Source organism: Aethalodelphis obliquidens, unplaced genomic scaffold (assembly GCF_003676395.1).
Source record: "Aethalodelphis obliquidens isolate GAN/ISIS:26980383/991018 unplaced genomic scaffold, ASM367639v1 scaffold32, whole genome shotgun sequence".
Lineage (NCBI taxonomy): Eukaryota > Metazoa > Chordata > Mammalia > Artiodactyla > Delphinidae > Aethalodelphis > Aethalodelphis obliquidens.
This window is the reverse complement of record NW_020837976.1, coordinates 12,507,672-12,532,688: the sequence shown is the minus strand read 5'-3', so window position 1 is coordinate 12,532,688 and position 25,017 is coordinate 12,507,672. Positions and strand designations below refer to the sequence as shown.

Below are 25,017 nucleotides of genomic sequence, written 5' to 3'. Positions count from 1 at the left end.
TACCTATCTCTACTTAATCATACTATCATCTGCAACAGAACTACTTAAAAAATACTACGAAAACACCAACAGTTAAAATGGAGAATAAAAAAAATTTTTTAATTAAAATTTGACTTAAGGAAAAAGAAAATAATGAGAAAGTTAATGGAAATGTTGTTTAGCCCGATAGAGGGTTTTGGGCTAAATATACGTGTTTTATAGGTTGATGGAGCTGATTTTTTGTTATAGCAAATTAAGCTTTTAAAAACCAAGGTTTTCTCTCTCACACACACATATATACATACACTTATATACATATATACATGTTTTGATTCAGGCATGGTAAACAGAAGGCACAGCTGATCTTTTTGGCTTTCAATGGACCCTGTTCTTTTTCAAATATGAATTTTGCTCATGTTATTGTTATTATTTTTGCCTGGATTGCCCTCAGCCTACGAATGGATAAGTTGCAGTTATCCTTCAGGTCTCAGTTTAGCTGTATCTTCCTCTGAAATTTTCCTGCACTCTCTGTGATGGTTTGGTTACTGTCCTCTGAATCTCCATAGTCTGTTATGCCTCTTTCTCAGCGCTGAGCATTCACTTAACAAATGTTTATCGAGTGCCTTCTACACTCCAGGAACTAAACTAAGCTCTGAGTATACAACAGTGATGAAGTCACAGTTCCTGCCCTCAAGGCGCTTACACTCTAGTCGTGAGATACAGAAGCATAAAAGCAATGAAAACACAATGAGGCAACTACAGCCGTAGAAGTGTAAAGAATGATATATGAATGTGAGAGAGGTTGACTACCTGGGGGTAAATTTAAGGGAACTACAATCCTCCCTTGGTATCCACAGGGGATTGGTTCCAGCCTCTCCCCTGCTTCCCCAATACCAAAATCCTCACATGCTCAAGTCCCTTATATAAAACAGTGATGTACGGTTGGTCCCCTGGATCTGCCTTTGATGGGGAGTTGGTTGAGTCCTCAGTGTGGACCCCACAGATATGGAGGGCCTGCTGTGTTTGCAGAAGACTGCTCAAAAGATGATGACTCACTGGGGACTAAAAGAAGAAAATTGGTGAAGAAACAAAATGTGATGTCAGACAAACTGGTCAAACAGCCTCTCCAGTTGCTTCTATGAGTTAAGGATTATTTGCCTACTGCTAGGAAAGGAAAGAAGGGCATGGAACAGCCTTAGTTTACAGAGTTAAGAGTGTGTATCCATTCACAATGGGTGGTAATATAACCAAGGTCAGGCTTCAATAATAACTGGAAAAACACAGAGTTGTTAATGAAGCTTCCTCAACTTGGTAACGATGCAGTGCTGAACACAGTCCAATGCTTTCTTTTCATGAGATTTTAAATGTGTAGGTATGGTTGATATATATAGATCAGGAGAAAAACACACCCCTCCTGAATCACGTAACCCATCTCCTTTCCTCCAGAGGAAGTGGGCAGATAATAATCTGACATTCACAAACTAGTCTGGGAAGAGCTTCCAATTTTTATTTCAAGAGCTCAGAAGTAGAGCTGAAGCAGTATAGAGATAGGGGATAGAAACAGGATATGTTCCTGCATCTGTCTATATGTTGGACTGAGATGAGAAGAACCATTATAAATAAATCACAAAGGATGGCAGGCTGGAAAGCTATGATTGAAAATGTCAGGGAACAGGGGAGTGGGAAGGGTAAGCTGGGACGAAGTGAGAGAGAGGCATGGACTTATATACACTACCAAATGTAAAATAGACAGCTAGTGGGAAGCAGCTGCATAGCACAGGGAGATCAGCTCAGTGCTTTGTTTCCACCTAGAGGGGTGGGACAGGGCAGGTGGGAGGGAGATGCAAGAGGGAGGAGATATGGGGATATATGTATACATATAGCTGATTCACTTTGTTATAAAGCAGAAACTAACACACCACTGTATAGCAATTATACTCCAATAAAGATGTTTAAAAAAAAAAAAGAAAGAAAATGTCAGGGAGGTAAAGACTGGCTTGTGAACTTGCAGAGTTACTGCCCTTACTACTCACTTGGTACTGTCTGTGACATCTCTTCTTTTAGTTAACTTTTTGTTTGTCTCTGTAAGGTTTTTAGGGGCAGTAACTGAAAATTTTAAATTCTTCACAGTGTCTAGCCAAATCCAGTCAACAGATACTATGTCCAGTTACTATTTACTGAACAAAAGAATAAAACAGAAGAAAAAGAGGAAAGAGAGAAAAGAAAAATAAGTTTTCTTCCCCCAAATGGACTTTCAATTATATTTTCAAAAACTGACTCATAGAAGAGTGAAATTCCAATTGTATTAGTTTCAGAGATTAATTATTTGAAATGAGAGAAACCAATTTATATTTTTAAAATAATCTGGAACCATGCATTTTACAGTAAAATCTTGTCTTATGAAACAGAGGTTGAAATACATGCAAACTATATTGATGTCACCTTTTGGTCTATTCATCACTGTTTCGGTTAATTAACTCATAAAAGAACAATCATTAGTTACACAATAGGTATTAATTCTCACTTCTAAGTAAAATGTGTACCTTATGAGGAAAAGAAAGAAAAAACTCAGTGGTGTAAAATAATGGAAATCCTGGAAAATGATTACGAATATATAAGGAAAAATAGCACACCTCTCATTTTCCCCCCAGAGTTTTCTGGGAAGCGGCGCTGTTAGATAAAATGGAGAACATTCATTTATTCCCCATCGATTGCAGTCATAATAGTAAAAATGGAGGCATGCCAGTTTTCAGCTTACACTGATTCCACAGAGGGACCCGTGGACACAGTGAGCTCATAAATCAAATAGGCAAAAAGCCCCACTGTGGGCTCCTTAGTTTCCAATTTAACTCTGATCAGTGGGTCTTGGGATACACAATGCCTGACTATCTTCTCATCGTTTTAGAAAGAAAGAAGAGCAAAGATTTCAGTAGAGGAAGAAGAGCTTTACAGACAGCAACTTCGCTTCTGAAATTGTCAAGAAGCTTGACTTTTCATGAATTTCAGTATAAGGACAGCTGCCCAGAGTCATATGGAGGAGATGAAGGGGAAAATAACCCATCTATGATAATACTAATATCACAAGGTGCATGGCTCACCAACAGGCTTGATCTGGTCAGTGTCTGTTGCTCCTTCATGTAGATGAGATGCTTAACTTAGAGTTTTACCAGAAGATTGCAGAAATGTCAAAAGTATAAAAAGAACTAACAATGATAAATAAGGGGTGAGCCCCATCAGATGTCTCTTTTACTAGCACTCAGTCCCACAGATTACACAGGGTGTGTATTGTTTTCACTTATGAGAATCCATCCTTTCATTCACTTAAGAAATATTTATAATATAGCTATAATTTGTCAGACCACTGTTAGCTTCTTGAGATCCAAAGATGAGTAAGACATGATCCTTGCCCTTAAGAAGCACACAGTCCAGAAGGGGAAACAAATTATTCTAACAAATAATTATAATTTGGTGTGTACTGCTAGATATAGTAGTTTATATCTGGGAAGATTCAAAAGAGACATCAAAGAAAGGGTGACTCTGGAGCAGAGTTTTAAAGGATGAATAGGAATGTTCCAGATAGAAGAGGGTGGAGAGATGGCAATTATAGTTAGAAAGAATCACTAAAAAAAGCATGGAGCTTGAGAAAGGGTACATGGTGCATTTGGCAACTGGGAATAGTTCAGTATTGCTGAGCGCAAGTGAGAGGCGAACAGGCATCTGATCTACAAAGCCTTATTTGTCAAGTCTAGACAGTATAGGATTTTCCTACGGGAGGCTGGGTACCATCCAGGGTTTTAGCAGGGAATTGATGTACACAGATTTAGGTTTTGGCAAGATTGCTCCAGCATGTCGAGTGGAGAAAAGATTTGGGTAGGCAGGAGGGTAGGGGATAGAAACCCATGAGTAATGGAAGAGTCCAGTTAGCTGGAATCTTCCGTGATTCAGGAGTGAAACTAATATGTCTTATGCTAAAGGACTGACTTGAGAGAGATTTGGGACACATCTGATAGGACTTGGTGATTGGCAGGTCACGTGGAGAACAGCAGAGGAGAGGACCTCAGCTTTTGCTTGCCCGCAGCACTTCACATATATTAGAAAACATTCTGCTGAACTCATGGCACAATGAGTTTGTAGGAGGTGAGGTTACCAAGTCACCCTTCTTCCAGCACAGTCATTAAAAGAGGCTGAAAGCTGGATAGGGAGGGCTCCACCTCTTAGCCCCTATATAGGAGGGAGGGATGAAATAACAGTGTGGGAACCAGCAAGAAATAAAGAATAAAATCCAAATGTGAGGCACAGAGTATTGGAAGAAAAGTGCATTTTATTTTGGCATAGTGAGAAGTTCCCACTGAAATATCACATCCTTCACGACACGTCTATAATCCAACATCATCAGTAATAAACAGACATTTGTATTACACATGATATATAAGACATTTTAAAGGTAGAAGCTTAAACGAATGGTGTCTTCCATTTGTATAACTTTCTGAAGATTATAAAATGCTTTTCCCTATAACCTGGTGAGGAAGTTGAAGAGATATTATTACTCTCAAATTCCAGCTGAAGAACTTGACACTAGGCAGGTGGTGGCTGCCCCCCAAAACAAAGTATTGTCTGTAAGGGCAGGAAATTGAATCCATTTTTTTTTTTTTTTTTGCCTTTAATTTTGAAATTCCTCAGCTAGTTTGGATTCTAATTGCCAGTAATCTTATTCCAGCTGCCACTGTCCAACGCAAATGAAGATTTTCTGAAACTGATAAACTGCAAAGAAGTTGACAGAAGTTCGTGATCAACAGTCCAAAAGGAGCCTAGAGAGGAAGGGTCCACATCACTCTCAAATGTCACTGAGAAATTCCTCTGAATGCTACTTCTTAATGGAATCCTCCCATTTTAAAACATCATTGTACTGGAAATTATCATAGAGATTAAAATAATTCCCAGCGTCAGGATTTATGTAAACCCAGACACATATAAACACACCAACTCACACACTGATTCACACTCTCACATTTTAAATCCACAAAAGCCGACAATGTTTTTAGAAAAGTCTGGCTCTGCTTTGCTTCTGCTCCACTTTAGCAAACACAAGACTTGCAGATTTCATGTTTAGTGTGATGAGACTCTTCCCAGGCTTTATTTCCATCCATTTGCTCCAGGTGGATGACAGGAAGATGCAGGGTCTAGCCATCACCAACTGCTGTAATCCCCAAAGTTAATAAGTGCAATGAAGGCCATTTCAAGCTCCTTTCCTCCTTTAATTGATTTATTGGTGGCGTATAAATGCCTGTTTCCATTTCTGTTAATGAAAGAAGCCTCTAGTAGGACTTTCTCAGATTTACATTCTTGTTCTAATCTCTGGCAATATAATAAAAAAGTATTCAGAGCTCTTTCCTGAGGCAAAATATAATTGCATTTGCTTTTATCTCTTAGTCTTTTATCTAGATGAGCTCCTGAAAGTAGGAAAACGTTGTCACTAAAATAAATGGCTATAATGGGGTTCTGGCTTTGCCTTTTACTTTGAACATCAACTTCTGCTTTTGGAACTTGAGTTTTGTTTTGGGGGGATGAAGGGCACAAGCTCACTATTTTAGTGTCACGACCAGCTGGACTTATTATCAGGGATTTGATCTTTCCTCAGAAGTGTCCGCCATAGTGATTCTCAGCTGTGGCTGCCCATCACACCAACCTGGAGACTTTACAAAAATACAAATACTACCTGGATCTACTGCATCTGGGGCTGAGGTAGAGCATTTGCACTTTAAAAATGAACCATAGGCACTCCTGATACCTACCCAGATTTGAACTAGAAATATGACGCCAGTTGAGTTTGATCATTGAACTTATTTGCACAACATTAGGTTGGAATTCTTATGTTGCTTTGTAATATGTTTCTCTAGCTTGTAAGACCCACTTTAAAATGTACTTTGAGCCCAGGGAGAAGATAATTAGTTCTTCAGGGAACGTACATAGACATAAACAGATACGTACATTGATATGGGTACGTAATGAGGTAAACTTTAAGAAACAGAAAATGCCATTAAAAAGTGAGAAAACCATTTTTAGCTGGAAAGAACTACTATCAGTGGTACTTTCAAGTCAGGAAGGAACCTGCTGTTCTGGGGTCAGAGGGTACAAGATATTTAAGGTCATTTGGTTTCGTTTGACTTCATTTGGCTTGGTACGAGGCTAGGACTTCCGGTCAAGAGGAGCTGGCATCACCTATTAGTCAGGGTTTAAAGATTGCAGAACTGGGCTGGGAGCAACTTGGTATGGGAAAAGGGAGCCTTTTGGAAGGAAGATGATAAAAATTTGGACTCTGTCACGTGAGGTTCAAAGTTATTAGAAAGTCTCTGAAGGACTCGGGAGCCCTGCCTAAGAGCTTCATCAAAAGGACCTCAAAGATCCCTAGGGGAAACAACCACAGGGAGAGGGTCGTCTATACTGCTGCCTTTAGCACTGCATTAGGACCTAAGATTTTTTTAGAGAACATGTTTCGTCCAGTATGATGTGCCTTTGGGACAATGGTTGTGTATGTGCACCTGTATTTCTCAAGAGCGATAGTGTTATGTGTATAGGCCCACTTGGTCATGGGGGAACCGTGGCTGACGTTAACACTGGAGCAAGAGTCTTCCCTGTTCTCCTGCTAGGACTGCCAAATTCTTAACTTTTGGGGGTCAGGTGTTTGTTAGGAAATGACTGCCTTCCGATAGTTTGGAACCTTCTCCATTCAGTGTGGGATATCGCTGTTCATAAACATAGGTCTGTTTCTTTTCCCTACATATCTAATAAATGAAAAATGAAAATTCCCCTCCCCCCATAATTACAAGATATTTTTTCATTAATCTTGCAATAATAACACCCCAAGTCTTTTTTAATGTATTTAAAAAAATTAATTAATTTTTATTTTTGGCTGCATTGGGTCTTCATTGCTGCGCATGGGCTTTCTCTAGTTGCGCTGAGCGGGGGTTACCCTTTGTTGAGGTGCGTGGGCTTCTCACTGTGGTGGCTTCTCTTGTTGCAGAGCACAGGCTCTAGTACTGTGGGCTTCAGTAATTGTGGCACATGGGCTCAGTAGTTGTGGCTCGCAGGCTCTAGAGCGTAGGCTCAGTAGTTGTGGCACACGGGCTTAGCTGCTCTGCGGCATGTGGGATCTTCCCAGACCAGGGCTTGAACCCGTGTCCCTGCATTGGCAGGTGGATTCTCAACCAGGGAAGTCCAGACCCCAAGTTTTTGAGTTTTGGATTTTTAAGCCTGACTTATCTCATTATAGTGGGATTATACTGTGTATATATATATATAATATACAATAGTATATATAGTATATATTATTTTACTTGCATATGTAAAAATGTGTATATATATATATACACACACACACACATTTATGTAAGGAAAATAACTTGGAAAAATTTAAAGATGCAGTTCAAAATTTTTTTCAAGTGACTGAGTTAATTTAGCTTCTCAATGAAGAGGTATTAGGTGATTAAGCAATGCAATGCCATCCAGTCCATAATTTCTTTTAAGTTTCAGCCCCTTTCAATAATTTGATAAAAGATGTGGATCCTCACTCCACCAAAATGCTCATGCCCCTGGATACATAAATAAAGGAATTATAAGTGCTTGCATGGACTGGTTTAGGGGAAGAAAGCCAGGATTTAATGAGAATCAAAGGTAGCTTTACTTTATAGGGAACACTAACCATTAGTTAAAGGGAGCAGCCAATGGATGCCTCCACAGAGCAACTGCCCAGGGGAGAGGGCAAGAGGCTCGTGGTGGCCTCCTCAGGTGAGGAAAACATGCAAGAAATCAAGGTGGAGCCATGATGATGCGGAGAAGACAGTGATGAGCTCCTCAAGTGGTAGAAACCAAGGTGCCAGATATACAAAGTCAGTACTCAAGTGTCAGGTAGAAACTCGCATCTGGAAATGCAGAGTGCTTTAGGACATTACCGACATGACTCCTGGGGCTTGAAAGGATTCTAACTCACCTTTTGTTTTGGAAGATCTTAAAAAGAGTAGGAGAAAGAAATAGGTCCTCTCTTGTCCGTGTCTAATGTGCTGAGGCAACAAAACACAACTGGGGCTGCCACTGACCATGGGCTAGCTGTTATCTGGACTTCTAGGAATGCGATTTCCATGAGGAGAATTGGGAAAAGGAAAGTGAGAATAAAAGTGTAGGGCAGAGCATTGAGCATCTAGATGTAAGCCAGGGAGGCATGCATGCTTTAAATTTTCCATTTATTTTTTTCGGGTTAGGGAGTGCTGAGTTTGGAGAGGTGGAAAAGGGAGAGGCAGGTGAGTAAATTGTTTTCTGCGAGAGGACGAGAAAATCTGACTTTTTCTGGGAGAAGAAATAGTAATAGTAATAATAATAATAACTTCCACAATACTATATAAAACAATTAACTATTTTACAAAAAAGCATACTAGGTACGAAGCACTATGAAGGGACACCATAATGTTGGTGTATTTACTCTTCCCATCTGATGTGGAAACTGAGCTTCAGAGAGATTAAGTAATTGCCCAGGTGATCAATTTAGGGCTTAAAACCAGACATCTCTGACCAGTGTACTAGAGTACACTGGGCTTCTTAAGAAAGACCAAAATGGAATTGTATGAAATAAGATTCAAGGGAATGGCTCTTTTTTTCCTGCGGGTAGTGGTGGTGGGACGTTGCCCACACATACACACACTGAAATGGACTAAAGCATAACTAAGGATATACATAGTGGATGCCAGGGGGAGCTGGGCAGGATGGAGTTAATGGGCTGTGCGATGACACAGTTTTGCTAAGGAAAGAGACTTGCGCATCATAAAATGCCTGTATCCTCTTCATCCCCCCATCGTTTGCTTCCATCTCTCCTCTTTTCATTTGATTCCCTCTTTCTCTGATCCAGACTTCCCTTCTTGCCCTTTCTTTTCCTTTCCTTAACTCTGCTCCTTTAATCACTTTCTGCATTTTTATGTGTATAAGGGAATATGATTCCCAGCAACAAAACAGCAGTTCTTAGCTTGAGAAAGAAAGACCAAGGCAGGAACAGTGGGAAAAGAAAACAAAGTTATATGGTGAATAAGTTCTAAGGATCCAATGTACAGCATGGTGACTGTAGTTAATAACACTGTGTTTTAAACTTGAAATTTATTAAGAGAGTAGATCTTAAGTGTTTTTATAAAAAAAAAAGTAAATATGTGAGGTGATGGATGTGTTAATTAACTTGATTGTGGGAGTCATTTCACAGTGTGAAATCATCATGCTGTGGGACTTCCCTGGTGGCGCAGTGGTTAAGAAGCCGCCTACCAATGCAGGGGACCTGGGTTCGAGCCCTGGTCTGGGAAGATCCCACATGCCTTGGAGCAACTAAGCCCGTGAGCCAAAAGTACTGAGCCTGCACTCTAGAGCCTGCGTGCCACAACTACTGAGGCCGTGTGCCACAACTACTGAAGCCACCACAATGAGAAGCCTGTGCACTGCAACGAAGAGTGGCCCCCGCTCACCGCAACTAGAGAAAGCCCACGTGCAACAACGAACACCCAATGCAGCCAAAGGTAAATAAATAGAGTAAATAAATTTATAAAAAAAACTTCATGCTGTATACTTTATATATATTATAATTTTATTTGTCAATTATATCTCAATAAAGTTGGGGGGGAAGAAAGAAAAAACATTAGCTTTATGGCCTTAAAAATGCAAATTTCCTTGGGAGAATCAGAAAATTCACCTTAATTAATTTAGTTGCTTTCTTCTTAATGCTTGGTTGTGTATGAAGATAAACACAGTGAGGGGATGGCAATTTTGACTGACTGGGAAGAGGAAATAACCATGGCTCTTGGATGCTTTCTGGGGAGGTCAGGTTTGGATGATATACTTCAGAGGCCATATGAAAAAAACTTTCTTTTGAGATAAGGAAGGTGGGAGGGAAAATGGTAGGAGAGGGCTAAGATAGGTGGGAGAATGTCAATCTGACCATCATTATGTACATGTGGATTCAGAACCAATAACAAAGCATAAGAAGAAAACGGAGTTTCAAGTACAGTCCATAAGGGGTATGAACAGATCCTAGGGAATGTTTACTAAGTTTAAAAATTCTCTTTCCTCCCTAGTCATTCTTCTAGATGTCTCTGAAAACTTATTTGTAGCAGAACAAAGTGTTTTTAAAGGGTAAGTCTCAAGAATTCTACATGGCAGGAAGAACTATTTTGTTTTCATTTAAAATGAGAACTTAAGGGAACACACATTCAACAACTTTTCAATCTAGTTTAATGTGTCGGTAAAAAGTGGAACAGAGGCTAACCATGGGTTCATTGTTAATTAATTGATTTAATTAATGAATATCATGCTATTTTTTCCTTTCCCCACTCAAATTCTCTCAGTGGAGACTATCTCAGGCTGATATAATATAAAACAACTCAGAAAACAGCAATGACATTGTAGGGACTTTGATGATTGCCATCCAATAAAAGCACAGCCAAGTATATGGGGTTAATGAAGGTTCAGGCCAACATTAAATAGGCCACATGGAGAAGAAGCAGACAGAGTGTAGGAACAGCCAAAAGTTATGGCTGCAAGATCCCCAGGAGCAAACAATGGCATTTTGAACACCAGGGTCCTTTCCCTGAGATGAGGCTTGACTGGTACGACAGGAGTACAGAACGGAAAGAGAAGAAACAGAGGCAGCCCTTATTTCTTGCTTCTGGATCTGCTTCTGTGAATTATAACGCTCTTAGTTATGTCTCTTCTGTTGAAGAGAATTTTATTTGAAATTAAGGAACGTCTGCAAGAAATCTCTGTTTCTTGAGAAAGCCATGGCTCTAAGCTGGTAGTGGCCAAGAATCTCAGTGGGGAAGAATAGCTGGTGGGAAGGCGCCTTCTTTTTTGGCTGCAATCAGGCAGGGCCTCTGAATCATCTTGTTGAAGCAGAGGCATGAATGCCTGAGTTATGTAGCAGGAAGGGACTCTGAGATTCATTCACTGATAATAATAACAATAATAGTCAACATTTATTAAGTGCTTACTATGTGTGGGTAGGCTCTGAACTTAGAATTTTCCATGAATTATCCGATTTATTTTTTATCGTAACTCTGAGATAGGTCATATTATACTACCCTGTTATTTATTTATTTATTTATTTATGGCTGCATTGTGTCTTCTTTGCTGTGCGTGGGCTTTCTCTAGTTGCAGTGAGCGGGGGCTAGTCTTTGTTACAGTGGCGGGCTTCTCCTTGTGGTGGCTTCTTTTGTTGCGGAGCACAGGCTCTAGGCACGTGGGCTTCAGCAGTTGCAGCACACGGGCTCAGTAGTTGTGGCTCGCAGGCTCTAGAGCACAGGCTCAGTAGTTGTAGTGCATGGGCTTAGTTGCTCCATGGCATGTGGGATCTTCCCGAACCAGGGCTCGAACCCGTGTCCCCTGCATTGGCAGGCAGATTCTTAACCACTGTGCCATCAGGGAAGTCCCTACCCTTTTTTATAGATGGGAAAAGCAAGGTTGATGAGGTAGATAGAATAATGGCCCCTCAAGGATGCCCACATCCTAATCCCCAGAATTTGTGAATATGTTACTTTATGGCAAAGGAACTTTGCAGATTTGATTAAGGATCTTGAGATGGGGAGGTTATCCTGCAATATCTGGGTGAGCTCAATGGAATTATGAGTCCTTTAAAGGAAAGGAGAGACACTTCGAAGACAGAGGAAAGGCCCACAAACCAAGGAATGTAGGCAGACTCTAGAAGCTAGAAAAGGCAAGGAAATGGTTTCTTCCTTTCCAGACAGGAAGTAACCTGCTGACATCTCGATTTTAGACAGTCAGACCCGTTCTGGACACCTGTGCCTCCAGAACTGTAAGGTAGTACACTTGTGTTGTTTCAATTAACCCAGTCAATTTGTGAAAATTTGTTACAGCAGCCATAAGGACCTAACACAGTTGAGAAAGATTAAAAACTTCTACAAGGTCACGTTGCTGGTAGCCACAGACCAGGATTTGTACTTCAGGAATTCTAGAGGCCATATACCCAGACACCATGCTGTTCCCCCTCCCTGTTCCACCTTAGACTCCACTAGTTCTGAAATATCATTTATTCATTTATTGAGCCCTACTTGTGTTAATTCCTAATTTTCATGATCTTTTTTAATCCTCAAGTCTGGAGGCATTATTATCCCCATTTTATAGCTGAGGAAAGAGAGGCTTAGAGATTTTGAAGAGCTGAAATTTAAACTTAGGTTTATCTGATTGACTTTCATTACTAGCTTTTAGTCTGTTCATCCTACTGCCACATCCTTTGGACCAAGATTTATTGAGCATTTGCTAAATGCCATCATAAAATACAAACTTAAATTTGAGTAATTTGCCCTCAGTAATTCTTGAACTCATCTAGATGGCTTACATAGGAGTCACTATATTAGCTACGTTCTAGGAATAGTCCTCTCCAGAGGGTTAGTGGGGGAATCCATGGACACAAGCCCTTTCAATCTCAAGGGCTTCCTGATTGTAATTAACCAGGTTACACTCTGATCCCATCTATATTAATACATCGAATTAGCTCTGATTGCTTAATTAATACAGTCAAACGTAATAGAGGTAAATATTTTACTAAATAAAGAATATTTTCAGATTATTAAAATACACAATCATACATAAGACTATCACAATAGGAGAATCATTGGACCCCCCAATCTACCACTTATCAAAACTCACCTGGATGACAGAATACCCTGCTTATAACAGAATATTCTGAAACATGAAAGTAGCTAGTTAACCAAAGGCTGTGAAAATGAGATGCCTGCTACTGGGAACTTTATGATCCCCAAGTCAGTACCACAATGAATTACATTAACCTAATTAAAAGAGCACATCCTTTTATTACGTTATGTTATTCTTATGATAATATAAAGGACAAAGTGATATACAATATAATTATGTAGAAAACAGACCTGCCCAGAGAACCAGAAAACACAGTTAATTTTTGAATCATAATCCCCCAAGTTAGTGCTTGTAAAAGGAACAAATAAAACACACACACACACACACACGCACACACACACACACACACACACACACACTGTGCTTCTCTGACTCACTATGCCCATACTTCAAAGTACCCCCCACTGCACAGACACAGCACTAGAAACAGTCAGTGATGCAAAGTAAGAACTGAACAAAACGTTTTTATCGAAATAGCATTAACACCACGGTGGACACACCTTTGAGGTTATAAACGTTACTCCTGGCATCACTGTGTCCACCCTGTGAATCTGTGAATACTGAAAGCAAGTGTTCCAGATTCACGCTTCAGTGTCTGCATTTATGGAAACAAGTCTCCCTGACCCTTGTGAGAACGTAGCAAAGGGTAATGAGCAGTGGGCTCAGTATCCTGGACTGAACAAGCAGTTCTTTTTGAACAAAGGCTCTTGCTGAAGGGCACTCAAGCCATTTCCTGATGTTCTGGGCACAGAGACCAGGCCCCACCATTTCACTGTCATTCAATGCACAGGGGCAGTGATGCATTTAAAAGCACCTTAGTGACTTCAAAGACTTAATGAACCTAAACTACTACCTGGAAATGATTAGGCACTGAGAGAAATAACTACTAAAAACTGTCCTTTTAAAAAGCTCCAAAAAGCTTTTGAAAGGGATTTTGGGACTTAGGAAGTTTACTACACGCGACCAACAGTATCCTTTGAGCTCACATAGCATAGAAATCCATCTCAGAGATGCTCCCTTCCAGCTGTGAGCTGTTACATTATTAGGCTTGAAACGTGCAGTGCATCAGTTCTGTCACTTAGACAGTTACATAAAGTCAGACCATTTCAAATAAAAGAAGTCAGAGCCTGCACAACATTTCAGGGGCAAACAAAAACAGTGTGGGAATCAAGGATTCAGACCAAGAAGTTCCTCCTTATGACTTTCCCATTTGCAATATATGTCTGTACTACTGTTTCTCCACTTTGTGGTGTCACTTGGTGAGAACAAGGACACTCAGTCAGAAGTCAAATGATAGTGGTCCAAGGCTGCACAGGGAAGTAGCAAAGTCAAAAATGTAAAATTCTTGGGTCCTGGTTAGAGATGCGTTTCAGCACAGCTGCCTTCACAAGGTCATGACACTTTTTCTCTCTTCTGCTTTACAGATATACTTCTTTGAGCCAGTCCCTTGAGTGTAAAAACCCTCTAGAGAACGCCTATCAAGAAATGAATAGGGGGTGTTATGGAAGGGAGGGGGAATGAAGGACGAGAACCTCAAAGTTCACAAGTGAGTGTCACAGAAGTCCTTCCAAGCCATCAAGTCATTGCCCTGTGGCTCCATTTGTCTGAAAATGTTTTGAAATTGAGTTATTGTTTCCTAAGGTCCATTCATAGTCTGCAAAGTAGCCAAGCTAATGAGACCTTGAAATGACAGAGCTTTTTGAAGTTTGATGTGCCTTTATTCATCCAGACTTTAGGATTATGCCAGTATTTTATGGAGGCGTGTAGAGGGAAGACTCTTTGTGATGGTGACCAATAAAAAGAGAACTGAACCTCTCACCTCCAAACAGAAAGGAAAAAATTAACGGTCATTTTTAGTTTTTAAATATGTCACTTAGAAGTATGAAAATGTGTTTATTTTTAATATAGAGGCTGCTATATCCTAATCCCACAGAATCAGAGGCAGGCGTTTTTTAGTTCAAAAAGTTCAAGCTAATTATGCAGCTTTTCTCTGCAAAACTTGTCGGGAGTTATTTGGAAACTTGATCAGGAAAACTTTCTCCGGCATAGCATCATTAATGTGCCACACACGGCTCTGGGCTCTCGGAACCAGGACCCTCCCAGGACTGTGAACACTGCACAAAACCCTAGATATAAGGGCACAATTATTAGATCAGCAGTTCTTATTGTCAAATGTTTTCCCCCCACAGACACAGTAGACCCCTAACAGTAGAGGGGAGGGATTCGGCAGACCAGGACAGCAGCTAGAAGGAGAGAATAAGGAGGAAACAGGAGAGAGAGGAGCTAAAGGAGGGTGACAGACTCATCATCAAAAAGGCGTCCAGGCTTAGCGTGGTTTGCTTGGTAGTCTGGCTTGTTAGTAAACCGTACGTTTTGAATGGCAAACAATCAATGTGGACACCTTTGTTTTGAAAGAAGCAGACACACTGCGCTGTCTCATTTCTGAGGTCTGGGTTACCCTCCTCACTCGCCGAGGCTGTACTGTGCGCCTTCCTTGGTTTAGATGTTGTGCTTCTATGATGACAGCTCGGGTTACATGAGCTAATCTAGTAGACACACCTGTTGTGTCTAATGGCCTCTGTAGTAAACTAAGATGCATTTTGGGAAACGGCAAGTAAATGCAGGATGGACTTCCCACTGACTTCAGGTTAAATCCAAAGCCTTTAAATGGCTTTGTAGGTCCTGAGCAATCTGGCTCCTAGGTTCAGCCTAAGCCCATGTCGCTCTGCCCACTCTCTGCACTGTAGTCACACAGACCTCTGGGCCTTCCTTTCGGTTGATTCCTTTCCCTGGAATATTCTCTCTTCTCTTCCCCTTGCATATCCTAACCCCTCTCAGACCCAATCCTGGCCAGCTCCCATTTGTAACACTACACCAGGGTACCCTTTCCTAATTTCTCTAATACACCCTAGCTAACTCTTTCATAATGCCCTCCTAATTTACTTGTGTAACAGTTATCACAATTATAGTCATAAAATATTTTATGAAATTGTTTTTGGTGTCTGTATCACTCATAAGATGATCAGTGTCGTGAAGGCATACACCATATCCGTGATGTTCATTAGTACTGTAACCACGCAGGACTCCATTGGGCCTTCCCAGGACAGACCCCTCCCACCATATTCTCTGCCTGTCTCTTGTTTGTAGAAAAGCTGTATTGTCCCAGGCCTCCCCTGAGTCACAGAAGCCTGGCTCAAGAATTAATGACTGAAAGGATGTGAACATGTGGTGACAAAAAGAGCAGTAAGACCAGGAGAACTGGTAACAATTTAAACAGTAAATCAGCCATATGGCAGTCACAGAATCTTTAGTTCCTCCCTGAAGTACAAAGATAACAGTATCTGATGCATATTCCTGAGTTGTTTTACAGACACCAAAACCCTCATCAAATGGAAGAAGTTAACTAAAAGATGACCATGAGCACGTAGCCCCCAGACTGGCCAGAGCCTGAGAATTGATAATGTTAACGCGTGACACAACACCACCCTGTTACCTCACCATCAACAAATCAGAGAACTGTGCACGAGTTGATCATATACCCTGTGACTCCCCTTCCTCACCTTGCCTTTAAAAATTCTTCCCTGAAACCCATCGGGGAGTTTGGGGCTTTTTATTTTTTTGAGCCTTAGCTACCCACACTCCTTGTTTGGCACCTGCAATAAATGCTGCACTTTCCTTCACCACAACCCGGTAACAGTAGATTGGTTTTATTGCTCATGGGCAAGCGGACTAAGTTTGGTTCTGTAACAGTACCACTAGTCCCTAGAATAAGTGAAAGCAGGGAAAGTTACACTGACTGCAGGCCATTCAGGGGGCTTATACTTCATAAAGGAGAAAGAAAGGAGCTGTGGAAAGATTCTTGTGCACAGGAGTTAAATAATGCAAGCAGTGATTACAGAATATTAACCTGAAAGTAAGTACACAGGATGAATTGGGGATGGGGAAAGACTAAAAAGCTTTGGAGGATTTGACCAAGAAGCACTGGAAGTGGAACTCACAGCTAAGAACTGGGAGTCTTCCTCTCTGAGTAGCCTTTGGTGTATGTTCTGTAAGAGGGAGGACAGTGACACTGATGTGTCAGTTGTTGCTAAGAGAAACTGCTTAGAAATAAAATTTAAAAAATCATTCACTTCTGCTCTGATGGCTTCAAGTATATATTTAAGAGATGGGGAGACAGGGTGAAGAACAACAGACCATCTTAGAAGAAATAATTAAAAATTCACCTAAGTAAGTGAAGTTTCACGTTTATTTCACAAAATAATTTTGCACACATAGATCATTTAAAATTTTAAACTGTATGCTGTTTGTGGTTGTGAACTTAGATAACTTTCATAGGTACAATCTGACTCAATCTCCCTAATAAATGCTAGTGCTTTGATGAGTAAGATAGTCTTAAAAAACATACAGTCCTATTTCAGCTAAGCCCCAAATGGTCAATTTTGGATAACTCTTAATATTTTCAAAGAAGCCAAATAGTCTTCAAATACTAATACTTTCACTATACAACTGTTTAAAATGAATACAAATTAAGTTTTGCTACTCCCCAGTTTTGAATAGAGCTAATTTCTTCCCAAGCCAAAGAAAGTGAGACATGTCGCCTGTGGTAAGTTATGCCCTTCTTGACAAAACTGAGGATGTTTGACAAAGTAGGAAGATCAAATTATAGGAGGAACAAGTAGAGAATCGTTTTTCCAAATTTTGTCATTTCTAAAACCAGATTATTTTTAATTTTTCAAAATTTACTACTGAATTTTCTATCACTACTTTCAAACAAGACCTATATTCAAGCAATGTGGTTGATCTGCTGTGTTTTTCGCAAAAATGTACTATGAATATTTTTGAAAGTTCATAATATTATTCTTATTGTAAATGTGAAATGAATAGCTCAGGAGCATGTGGGCAATTTCTTTTTAATTGAAGTATAGTTGATTTACAATGTTGTGTTAGTTTCAGGGATACAGCAAATGTTTTTTAATACCAAGAAATTCAAGGCATTGAAAGGAAGCCTTAAATTTCAGAATACTCAGATTTTTACCCTTATAAAGCTGTCTCCATCTTCTCTGTCCAGCCTAGTGGTTTTAGAACCTGGAGTTCAATTCTGTCTATATAATCTTTCATTCTTCTTCCCTTAACTGTGACTTCATTTGAAGATCCATGACACAATGGCTATGGAACACAATTCAATTCCCCACTGGGTGACAACTGCTTACTATAAAACCAAATGGAAATGTATATCTTACAGTGTTTTGCCTGGATGGATGTATTCACATTAATTATGGCTTACATACAATTTATTTGAAAAGATTCCCCTCCAGTTTTTAGAAATGAAGTCTCTAACACATGGAAACAAATGATAGTGTACACGCATGTAAGTATTGTGCGCAAATGTTCATTAGGGAAAGTAACATTTTAGAATTTAACATGGTTTTGCTCTCTTGTAAATATAAATTTTATCAGTGTTAACAGCCAATCTGAGTACAACTATAGTACTACACCGTTAGAGCTTATGAGCGCTGTTCACGTGCAGGGCACTGAACCAGAATTTCTAACTCCATGGCATAGATGTCCCCTAGGTATATTTGCTGTTAAGTTAATTCTGTATACTGAACACTATTTCCCATTGATTTCCATTTTTAAATGAGAAAGAAATTCCAGAAATAGTAAGGTCATAGGAAGTAGCCTTGGGAGTGGGGTGGGATGAGGACCCTGTATGATATAATAAAATAAGGCAGAGATGAAGGTGAGAAAGTGGCTAGTTTCTCATGCAATGCTTTAGAGCCTTTTGTAAACAGAACACTTTAAAAGTTAGACTTAGGAGGAGCCAGTCCAACTGGCTGGCAAGTGGAATTGCCAGAGTGTGTGCTCCAGCATGAGGCGAGGCAATGAAGCAATGCAATGAATTTTCAAGAGCCATACTGACTAATAATAATAATAATAATAATAATTGCAGCACTATTTACAATAGCCAAGACATGGAAGCAACCTAAGTGTCCATCGACAGAGGAATGGATAAAGAAGATGTGGTACATATATACAATGGAATATCACTCAGCCACAAAAAAGAATGAAATAATGCCATTTGCAGCAACATGGATGGGCCTAGAGATTATCATACTAAGTGAAGTAAGTCAGAAAGAGAAAGACAAATATCATATGATATCTCTTATATGTGGAATCTAAAAAATGATACAAAAAATGATACAAATGTTCTACAAAACAGAAGCAGACTCACAGACTTAGAAAGCAAACTTATGGTTACCAAAGGGGAAAGGTGGGGGGTGGGGGAGGGATAAATTAGGAGGTAAACCCTATACTCCAATATAAAATAAAAATTAGAAAAAAAACAACAAAAATAATAATAGATAAACAGCAAAAATATTCAAGTTTATTTATAAAGCCTTTGTGTTCTTAACGTATGATGCTCACCCCCCATTCTCAAATGGTGTTATAAGCCTAGTATATAAGGTTACCAGATTTAGCAAATAAATTTAAAGATACGTATATATCTATACATATATATACACACATATGTCTCAAATATTCTATAGGACATACACATATGAAAAAATTATTTATTATTATCTGAAGTTGAAAGTTAACTGCATATCGTTTTTTTAATCTGACAGTCCTACTAACATAGCACTTCAGACTCAGAAAATATTTAGTGGGTGATTTAATTTTCTTCACTTTGGATTATAGAAGAGTCTGTTCCCCAACTTGCTGATTTTTATTTTTGCCATGGACTCTTTTCTTCAAATTAATTCCTCAACTGGAGCCAAGCATTTCAAACAGATAATAGGGAGTTGCTCTGGCAGGAGAAGGAGGGCAGATCCCAGTCCACTCAGGCTCCATCCTGCGCTACTGTTTGAAATCCATTTCCTTAGGCCAGACTCCTCATTTTCAGATGAGAAAAGAAGGCCCACAGAGGAGGGTGACTGTAAATCCAGCGTCTCTGCTTTGCAATGTGCTGTCACTGTGGATGGAGGCCACTTTGCAGTAGAGGAATGAGTTATGTTCCTAGAGTTAATTTAAAGGCTTCATTACAGCACAGAACCCATTTTCCTGTTCAGAAAATGCTGGAACATTAAAGTTAGATTATTAGGTGATCCCACAAGGTAGCTAAAGAGCAAATGATCTGCCATGGAAAAATATTAAGGAAAAACCCCAACTATTTCACAGAAATTACGGGGAAGATAGGTTTTCCCAGACTAGTCTGAAAAACCTAATGATCATGGTTTGTGTGACTGAGGCAAAATGGAGGTTGAGACACAAATATTTTGTCTGCTTTTCAGCTTCGGGGAGACTAATAAACCCAATAAGAATAGGAAGGAGACTAATATGCTGTGGGGAGAGCAGAAAATGCAGAGAGAAACAATGGAGTCTCTGCTAAATTTTCCAAACTCTTACAGAGCTCACAACATTCCGAGAACATCTTACATGCCTTCTCCATCCCTCACCTGCTCTGTCACTTCTTGTAATGTCACTAACTCTAAAGAAAGAGAAAAGTCCTCCACACATAACATCTTTCCATTTATTCATTCATCTATCCATGAATGCAGTGAAGAGTTAACTATGTGGGCCAGGCCCTGTGTGAGGCATTGGGACACTGTGGGAAACAAGACAGAAATCGTTTCTGCCCTCAGGGAATTTATAATCTTATGGGGGAGATGGACATTAAAATATGATGGCAAAGATAATTACTATAATCGTGATACGTGATATCCAGAGAAGTACAGTTACTACAAAACACTGGCTACCTAATACAGAAACATCATCATCATCATCATTTATCATGCATTTACCATGTGCAAAGTATTTTATATTCTTATATCAAAAATTCAAACAAATCTTGGAAAGGAGCAAAGTAGGCATTACTATTTTAAAAAGATAACGGAAAACTCCCTTTTTTCTCTGTATAACCTTGACTATCTTCTGCAGGCCATTTGTTCTGCAAGCAGCTTGATGTATTTGAGAATGAAAGTTTGGAACAGGGACAAAAGAGAGCTAAATCTTTTTGCCTAGTGAGAGGGAAAATATTTGCAGTTTCTAGGAAACAATCTGGAGGCCTATGTGAGGGATGAAAGAAGGGAAAAGTAAGACAGAGGTTGCTGCAGAGATGAAAAAGGCCATGTGCTTCTGCCCCGCTGCCCAGGCCTACCGGTCCTTGCCAACCGCAAACCTGCAGTGAAATTACTAGACACTCAGTGTGAGTGGATTCTCTGGTGGACACTGGTGAGGAGGCACTCACAATCTGATAAAGGGGAAAAAGAGAACACAGCAGTCTACTGTTGGAACCAGACAAATAACCCCCAAGAATCCCCAAAGCTGGTGGGTAGGGGTTAGACTTACACATTGGTTCCCACCAACTTGATCTGATTCCCCCAAGAGAATAGGAAGTCCCAGATGACAACTGGCTTATCCAAATAAGGGCATGTAGACTCAGAGAGGTCCCAGAGCTAGTTATTGTGTGAACATTACATTTGAACCTAAATCTGACTGCAAGGTCTGTACTCTTCCTACTTCATCACACTACCTTAGTTTTGTCAAGAAGGGGCCACAAGGCAATACTACTCATCCTCTATGTGTCAGTGAAAAACACTGCCTCCCATCTCAGTAAACAAAGGATGTTGCAGCCATCAAGCCATCACATTACAGCTGCCCCGACGGTAAGCTCTGAGGAAACCGAGGGTGGAAACAGGATGCCCACCAACAGCCGCTGCAGCCAGCCCCAATGATGGACCCTGAAGAGACTCAGGATGAGAAGCACAGGATACTGGCCCTAGATAGCGTATCAAAGGAAGGATTTCAGTGAGCTCAGACTCTTGCATTTTCCCATACACATAACATGCTGAATTCCTTAACTTGAGATATCTGGTTTTCTTTAATTTACAGTTATCTTTTGATGTTCCGACTCCCTGGTTTTTGTTGTAAAAACTCCTACATATCTTGCTTCCTCCCTTACCTCTTCGGATCAGTCCCTCAGAGCTATCTGAGAAATAAGTCCTCTTAAGTCCTCAGTTTTGTCTGCTAAATAAAACATAATTCTCAACTTTTAAGTTGTGCATTTCTTTCAGTTGACATATGGCTCTGGGAGGAATTAGCTCCAGACTGAGCAAGGTACAGGCTGGCCATACTCACGTCAGAATCCCCAGCAATTGTGTATTGCTTTAATGCTTAGTGTTCAAATCACTTTTACATACATTGCTTAATGAATGGAATTTTACTTCTTCTGAATGAAGTACTACATAAATTGTGCTAAACAAACGCTAAGGATTTTTTTAGTGCTTTTTACTGTAAGTTACTCTTCTAGTAGCTTCTTCATGGGCATTATCTACAACGTGCAGCTTTGCCAAACACAGACTCTACTTAGGGAGCAAATGTGGAGCTTGCATCTGCTGTGCTAGTGGACAGACTTTAAGAGTGACTTGTATGTCCTGTAGGCTTTGGAAAGAAAAATGGGGACATAACGTCCTGGCTCAAGCAAATGACTACATTTATTTTTGGAATTGTTTCTTGGAACTGTGGGGAGATGAGTTTTTTCATGCAGAACCAAGGACAGGAAATAAGAAAGTTAAGGAAATTCAAACCTTGAGGCCTTAAAGCTTTACTAAACTTATCTAGTGTGTCTGGAGGCTTAATCACTAGGTAGAGTAAATCCTCAGCAGGTATAAATAAACTTAGGTTCCTTTTAGATTGTATGCTTTGGTTGGGGAACTGCCAGACCCGCAAAGACCATTATTCCAGGTGGCTATTTACGTCTCCCCACCTTGAATTTCTCCTGTCTTTTCTTTGTGTCCTCATTTAGGTTGTGTTAACATTTATATCTTTGAAAGTACCCAGTATGCTGTTGAAAATATTCTTTGAATGCCAAACACAGAATGTGCCTAAACTTTTTCAAAAAATTTAGAAATTTGAGTGTGTAATTCTTTTAATAGATTTGAATACTACACCCAAATTTAATGTACAGAAAATATCCAACATTTTACGGAAGGCACATGATCTGACATACTTTTCTCAAAGCAGTGCTCTCGGGGGAGATAGGACAACTGGTTACTTAGATGTATAATTTGGAAGGCATTATAGCCTTTGTTTTGCCATTTCTCACACATGAAACACAGACTATCTCTCTGTGGCCCCTGATTGCAGATGAAGCGGCCAGAGGAGCTTACAACATTTTGGAGGGGAGGTTTGGCTGTGGTGTGAGACATATCTTAGTTCAAATCTCTCCACTGCATGTTCTTGGGCAAATAACAAGTTTTCCTTACCCTCAATTTCCTTCTTTGAAATCTCAAGAAGAAAATTTACCTTATGTAATTCCATGAGGATTGAATGAGGTAATTTTGTCAAATGTCTGGTATGGTACCTAATTGTTTCTGTCACTGACATCTGTCAGACTGTCCTTCCAACATTTCCTTTCCTCCTTTTCTCCTGTACCCTCTCTTGGAATCATTCCATGTGATGCTGTGGGGCTGACTTGACTGAACCAGGTCAGAATACCCCACGACCCCGGACAGGGTGACCATTCAGGACCATGAGCACAACCCAAGCCAGCCTCGGCCACTTACTTGCTGGGACCTTGGTTGCGTTACTGAGAAAAATTCCCTGCTGGGGATACAAAGAGGGTGTGGTACGTGATTTGGGGCTGCTGGCTCAGCAGCCATCCTACCTGCTGCTTGGAAAGCCCTTGTCCAAGAGCTAGTGGAGCCCCATGAGCTGGTTATAATATTTGAGTAGGACTCATGGGGAATAGAGCTAAGCAGAGCCTGGAGACAGGGAAAGCTGGAGCTTTGGGGATATCCTCTGTGTCTTTGGTTCTAAACAAGTCTGAAGCTAAGTGTACTTGGACTCTTTTTATTTACATCTGCCTATTCCTCCGTTTAACCTGGTTGGAGTGGTTGGTATTTCTCGCTCCTGCAGCAGGAGGAGTCTACTATAATTCCCTTCTGTTCTTTTGCATTACTTTTCACAAATTAGGGAGGGCCTTGTTTTTACCTCTCCCTCTCAAAGTATTTTTTTCCCTGAATCCTTACTATTTAGAAAAATTCCAAAAATTATGCAAAAGAAAATAAAAACCATCCTATTAATGCTTTGTTGATATCCTTCTTGCCTCTTTTCTAGACAAAGTTGCATTCACATTGAGTATTCAATTTCAAATTCTGCCTTTATAACCCAATTTATATCACAGCATTGCAAAACTAGTACATTTCCACTGAAGGAAATTTAGAAGACACAAGAAAGTAAAGAAGAAAAAGTAATCTATTACCCATAGATTAATCATTACTAACATTTTGATTTCTTTCTTCCTCCCTCCCTTCCTCCTTCTCTCTTTCTTTCTTTCCTTTTTAGTTTCAATATCAGGATTAGATGGTAGATGGTGTTTTATAAAAACTAAATTCTCTCTTACTAAACACTTCTATAGCACATTTTATTTTATTTTTAATATATTTTATTATGTATTTATTTATTTATTTGGCTATGTTGGGTCTTTGTTGCTGCACGTGGGCTTTCTCTACTTGCGGCGAGTGGGGGCTGGTCTTTGCTGCAGTGCACGGGCTCTAGGTGCGCAGGCTTCAGTAGTTGTGGCACATGGGCTCAGTAGTTGTAGCTCGCGGATTCTAGAGAGCAGGCTCAGTAGTTGTGGCGCACGGGCTTAGTTGCTCTGCGGCATGTGGGATCTTCCTGGACCAGGGCTCGAACCCGTGTCCCCTGCATTGGCAGGCAGATTCTTAACCACTGCGTTACTAGGGAAGCCCTATAACACATTTTTAAATGGTTTCCATCATATGGATGTACCATAATTTAATTTATTAAATAACTTCTTAAATTTATTAAATAATTTATTTAATTTATCCATTGTTGGGCATTTAGTTTTTAAAAATTTCATTATTTTAAATAATTCAGTGATTAAAATCCTTGTTTATAAATTTTTGTGCAAAAGCATTTCCATTTCAAATTCTCTAAAAGTAGAATTGCCAGGTCAATGCTCAGAAGTCAATTAAAAATATTATTGAACTGCTTTCCAGAAAACTTGTAGTAATTTCCACTCCTACCAATAGTTTATGCTATAGGATTTGCATAGGATTTCCTAACTATGGAATGACCTTAGCTATTCATTTTCCTGTTATAGTACTTTGGGTTGTTTCCAATTTTCTCACTGCTATAAATAATTCTAAAAAGGAAGATGTCTGCACATAAATCTTTGTATCCCTTTCAGATTATTTCTTTGGGTGATTCCAAGAATGAAATTTTTATCAAAGGGTGTAATTATTTTCAAAGTCATTGATACTTACTGATACTGTCAAATTTTTCCAGAATGATTGTATTAATTTGTACTTCTACCAGTAA

The 25,017-nt window shown here is 39.8% G+C and overlaps 1 protein-coding gene across 5 annotated transcripts in view; it reads right to left on the bottom strand.

Moving 5' to 3' along the window:
* DTNA (dystrobrevin alpha) overlaps positions 1-25,017 on the bottom strand; it is a 388,958-nt gene that overhangs the window by 128,278 nt on the left and 235,663 nt on the right. The window lies entirely within an intron of this gene.